This window comes from Dendropsophus ebraccatus, chromosome 2 (assembly GCF_027789765.1).
Source record: "Dendropsophus ebraccatus isolate aDenEbr1 chromosome 2, aDenEbr1.pat, whole genome shotgun sequence".
Taxonomy (NCBI): domain Eukaryota; kingdom Metazoa; phylum Chordata; class Amphibia; order Anura; family Hylidae; genus Dendropsophus; species Dendropsophus ebraccatus.
In genome coordinates this window covers 196576739-196582869 of record NC_091455.1, presented here as the reverse complement: position 1 = coordinate 196582869, position 6131 = coordinate 196576739, and positions in this window count along the sequence as shown.

Here is a 6131-nt window from a genome sequence, read left to right as displayed (position 1 = left end):
TGTATCATGATTTGTAGACGACCGTTCAGCAGATTTGCAGTCAGAAAAAAAAAAAAAAAAAGTTAAGCGCATGAAACTCGTGACTTTTTACCAGCGGCATGAACGAAACGCGCTCTAGCCACCGCCACCCGTTCATGTTGTACTTTTTAACTTTCTTACATTGCAACCTATTTCTATACGCTGTAGCCGAGTCTTATTTGCCCCTCCCCCTGATGTCTTTATTTTTGCTCCTAGCTGTACAAGTCGCGCCTTTTAGCGTTACACAATCCCAGCGCAGACTTTGCTGAAGACGACCCCTCGCTTGTCTCCGGATGCGTACGAGAAGCATGTACGAGCAGATGTCTTTTTATCACTTTGCCAACAAATTTGCAATTTCCTCTGGTACTGTAGGTAATAACCAGCGGCATATAGGGGGAGATTTCTCAAACATGGTGTAAAGTGAAACTGGCTCAGTTGCCCCTAGCAACCAATCAGATTCCACCTTTCATTTTCCAAAGAGTCTGTGAGGAATGAAAGGTGGAATCTGATTGGTTGCTAGGGGCAACTGAGCCAGTTTCACTTTACACCATGTTTGATAAATCTCCGTAAGTCGCTTACCGAATCCCTAAGAAGTCATCACTTCTCTGTAGCGTCTACTGTATATGGGTCTATAGTGACTGAAGGGGTCCTACCCAAATATCCAGCCATCACTTCCTCTCCGAAATAACTGTTCATGTTACTTTAACCTGAAGCTGAATGTCGCCTTCCCATTGCATGTTTTATTTTTCCTCTCTGTGTAATTTGCAATCTATTACATTGAATGTAGAATCAAACTATATAAATTTCTCCCCCTCCATGACTTCTATTGCTATTAGGACTTTGTTCACATTCTATTCTTGGTTATTATGTAGGTTTCTTACCATCCCCACCTACAAGCACCACACTTAAGGCTCAGTCATGAAGTATAGTCAGCCTTCTATGAGGCTGGAAGAAGATTACTCCCTCCCATGCAGAAACAGCACCACTCTTGACCAGTGGCTGTATTTGGTATTGCAACTAAACTGTGTTCACTAAGCTGCAGTAAGGGACACAGTCTATAAATAAGAGTGCCACTGTTTCTGAAAAAAGTTAAAGAAGACTGTAATGGGCACTGTCACTTAAAGGGGTTATCCGGCGCTACAAAAACATGGCCACTTTTCCCCCTCTCTTGTCTCCAGTTCAGGTGCGGTTTGCAATTAAACTCCATTTACTTCCTTTGATGTGTCAGAGGTTTATTAAAGTGACATGTACAGTACACTGTCTATAGGGTTATAGCTATTCATATGACTAGCAACTCCCATCCATATCACACTGTCGTGGGACCAACCTTATAGAGAGGGATTTGAATGCCATACAGTAGGTGGACTCCTCCCTCAAAACAGTGTATGGCTATGTTCCTAGTACCTTTTTTTTTTTTTCCCCTGGCCATTGTTTGGTACTTAAAACAACGGCCGCTGTTTTGAGTATCAAATAACATCCAGAAAAAAAAATAGCCGCTGGACCACTATTCTAGTTCAGACGGACTGATTGGCCTTCAGGGGGGAATGTCTAATAGAAAATTCCATTAAATTTAATAGTAAGGATGGTGAAAAAAGAATAAATGTGTGTGAACAACTAAAAAAAATACCATCCATTATTTGCAAACGACGTCCACGAATAATTGTCATGATTATTATCTTAATGTCCATGCAAACAATGTCCGTTATTTAATACCCTGTTTTGCATTGGGCAGCCGTCATTCCGTTGAGGTCAACTGTAATGCGATAATAGTGGACACCTTGCTGCCAAATGATGATATGGTAGTAAAGGAGCTGACAGATTCCCTTTAAAAAAAAAAAAAATATATATATATATCTCCACACACATACTGTAAACGTGAAAAGTTTTTTTAGTACAGGGATTGGAAACCTTTGGCCCTCCAAGTGTTGCAAAACTACAACTCCCATCATTCCTGGACAGCCTTCTCATATTTGCATCTTCTGAGAGGTTGTTGCTGACTTCAGCTTGAATGTAAGACGTTTTCCCTCCATTTACGTTAATAGGAAGCTTCCAGGAGGTAGCTGATGGACTCGTTCTGTTACGCTTAGAGGGGATAGCTGGAGTGTAATGTTGGAATGTTATTCAGTGGATCTAGTAGTTCAACCAATGCCAATAAAATCTTACATTTTGGTTAGGCTGTGTTCACATTACGTTTTTGCAATAGTTTTTTTCATCTTTTTTTTTTTTTTTTTTTTTGATAGAAAAAACGGATGCAAGATGGATCCATTTTTTTTTTTTTTTTTTTGCGGACACAAAAACGTGGTCAACCTCATTTTTGTGTCTGCTAAAAAAACGATCCGTTTTGATCCATTTTTTTTTTTATAATGGAGGTCAATGGAAAAACTGATACACACACACACACGCATCCGTTTTTTCAAAAAACATGAAAAAAAAGTTTTTTGTTTTTTTCCCCTCATCCCACCGCCATCACTCCACGCGGCATTTTACGAGACCCAAAATTGCGTTGAAGTTACTAAAAAATGTTTATTCTAGTTACCAAAAGCACATTATAACTTATGTCCAGAAAGGAATAAATCTTCTCTCATCAGTCTCTTCTGTATGTGCCAGTTTTGTGTTTTCTGTCTGTATTCTGACTATGTGAGTAGATACAAGATTTATGCTTGTAGTCATGTAGATGCAGCACTAGCAAACACTGTTTCGGCTAGGGCTACATGAGGATTCTGGGCATAGGACCAAATACCCTGTGTTACACCTCATGCAAGTGAACGGGGTTGTAAGTGGCCGTGACTGTGTCCTCCGGGTTGAGGACGCTATCACTTTGAGTTTGTAACATGACCTAATTCAATTGCATTTGGTACAAGTCGTCTTGATCTTCGAGGTGAGACATGGTCGTATCTGTAACCCGTGATCTCTATGTAGACTTGGCTTTAAAGCAAATTTGTCAGATCTAGTTGCTTAAAGTGTCACTGCTGTTCAATTTTCTTTTTGCAGAAATCAATAGTACAGGTGATTTTAAGAAACTTTGTAATTGGGTTTATTAGCTGAAAAATGCATTTTTATCATGAAAAAGCAGTTTGAAGTTCTCCCCCCTATCTTCATGATTGTCTATGGAAAGGGGAGGGGTGGAGGGAGATGAGGCACCAAAACAGAACAACAAAGAGTTAACTTACAGCTACATCACCAGCTATCTCCTCTGAAGTCAACACTGACCTCTGAATACCGTCTTTCATGCAGCTCCCGCTGTGTAATCTTTTGTTCTCTGCTGGCGACTAATCTCCCCCTCCCCTCTCCATAGAACAGACAGGGGCACGTCTGATGCAACAAGACGTGATTTCCTGATAATGAGCAGTGAATGAGAGAGAGGAGGGGGGGGGGGGGACCTGGGGAAAGTCTTTTTGAATGCAGATAATGGAATATTTGCCTAATAAACCCAATTACAAAGTTTCTTAAAATCTCCTGGACTATTGATTTCTGCAAAAAAAAAACAAAAAAAAAAACAAAAAAAAACGATAATGACACTTTAAGCGTCAAGATGACTTTGCAGAGTTGTGAAAGTAGCATGCATGGTTTGTGCACAAGGATCATGCAAGATGATGTGGGGGAGAGAGCAGGCAGGCATGCTGCAACTCAGCACCACCTCCTTGACATGAGCTCTGAGCATGATATAGAGCTGACAGATTCCCTTTAAAATACAGAAAAAGTGCTTATATTTTCTTACCAGTATACAGATGTAGCTGAGCTGAATCGGCAATTTGTCAGGCATCATTTGTTCATTGTCTGCCAGTATAGCAGAGTTGTCAGATATGTCATGTTCTTTTTTGGCTGCATTTTGTGCATTGTCCCAACCCTCTGAGATGATGTACTACGCGATTTATTCATTCGCCGCGGTCAAACCAGTTACAACAGTCTGTATTCTCATGCAGTAGGACCAGCTTTTATCTCCCTGAAACAGCACCCCTATTGTCTATAGGCTGGTATTACAGCTCTGCCTCTTATACATAGAGCTTAGTAGCAATAGCAGACAGTGCCCATAAGTGGCTCTGTTTCTAATCACAGACTTCTTTTAAAGGGGTACTCCAGTGATTTTTTTTTTTTATTCTTTAAATCAGCTGGTCTCAGAAAGTTATACAAATTTGTAATTTCAATTTAAAAATGTCAAGTCTTCCAGTACTTATCGACTGCTGTATGTGCTGCAGGAAGTGGTGTATTCTTTCCAGTCTGCTTCCAAGTTGCTCCCTGCTGCCACCTATGTCCATGACAGGAACTGTCCAGAGCAGGAGAGGTTTTCTATGAGAATTTGCTGCTGCTCTGGACAGTTCCTGACATGGACAGAGTTGGCACTGTGTCAGACTGGAAAGAATACACCACTTCCTGCAGGACATACAGCAGCTGATAAGAACTGGGAGACTTGAGATTTTTAAATAGAAGTAAATTACAAATCTATATAGCCAGTTGATTTGAAAGAAGAAAAAAAGATCACTGGAGTGCCCCTTTAAGCAGTTATTTCTGTGCCCAGCCGTGTGTGTTCTTTAGAGCTGAGTATATGGATATGTGATTGTTTTTTATCTCTCTCCTTGCCAAACACTTGAGCTATCCCCAGCAGCGACTATTGGACCGACAGACGCAAATAGGCTACAACCACAAGTCCGTGTCTGATACCATTACACCATGGAGCATGCGCTATTGCCAGAAAGACACACAAGCCGCCATTGCACTGTGTAGGCGATGCCATTGCGGTATGTTGTGTCCTGGGTTAGATCATGTGAAGCTTCGATACCCCCCTTTTTCCGCAGCCGTCTTCCTGTTGGCCGTAACCTGACTCGCATCAGCAGTAAACAAGTATAATACATGTGCTTGATACCGCAAACTATCCATGTATTCAGTATGTACGTTATGATATAATTCACACTACATACATTGTTTGAAAGAATGTTTTTTTTTGAATAAAGGAATAATACTATGGCTCTGAGATGGTGTATGATTCTGTATAGTAGTATTAGTTGATTTGTAGTAAGCATTAAAGGGGTTATCCAGCGCTACAAAAACATGGCCACTTTTCCCCCCTCTCTTGTCTGCAGTTCAGGTGTGGTTTGCAATTAAGCTCCATTTACTTCAATGGAACTGAGTTTTAAACCCCACCCAAACTGGAGACAAGAGAGGGGGAAAAGTGGCCATGTTTTTGTAGCGCTGGATAAGCCCTTTAAAGGCTATACAATGCCTGGGAAAATTATAGAATTGCTACATTTAAAAGAATAGTTCAGAAAAAAAAAATCATTTCAAATCAACTGGCGCCAGAGATGTGTAATTTACTTCTGTTAAAAAAAAATCTCCAGTCTTCTAGTACTTATCAGCTGCTGTATGTCTTGCAGAAAGTGGTGTATTCTTTCCAGTCTGGAGAAGTTTTCTATGGGGATTTGCTCCTGCTCTGGACAGGTCTTGACATGGACAGAAGTGGCAGCAGAGAGCACTGTGTCATACTGGAAAGAATACACCACTTCCTGCAGGACATACAGCAGCTGATAAGTACTGGAAGACAGTTTTTTTTTTTTTTTTTTTTATCAGCTGCTGTATGTCCTGCAGGAAGTGGTGTTTTCTTTCCAGTATGACAGAGCTCTCTGCTGCCACCTCTGTCCATGTCAGGAACTGTCCAGAGCAGCACCAAATCCCCATAGAAAACCTATCCTGCTCTCTAGACTGGAAAGAATACCTTTTCCTGCACCCAATTTCTATTTTCATAAATAATAATTTGGAGTTCCATCATACATGTTATGGTAGAATGAAAGACGCCATTACAAAGTACACCTATTTCTGAAAAAGAACAAGCCCCCACATGGCCCAGTAGATCGAAAAATTAAAGTGCTAGAAGGGGAGGAAAAAAAAAAAAAAAAACCGTAAAAATTAAAATTTGCGTGGTTCACTGGGTCATTTTGGGCCGGGTCTTAAAAGGGTTAAATAGGAGTAAATTACACATCCATATAATTTTGTGCCACCAGTTAATTTAAAAGATATTTTTTTCACTAGAGTACCCCTTTAAATTGAACACTTTAACATTATGATAACAGAACACCCTGTGTTAAAGGGAAACCACATAAAGAAAATTTGTTTTCTATTTA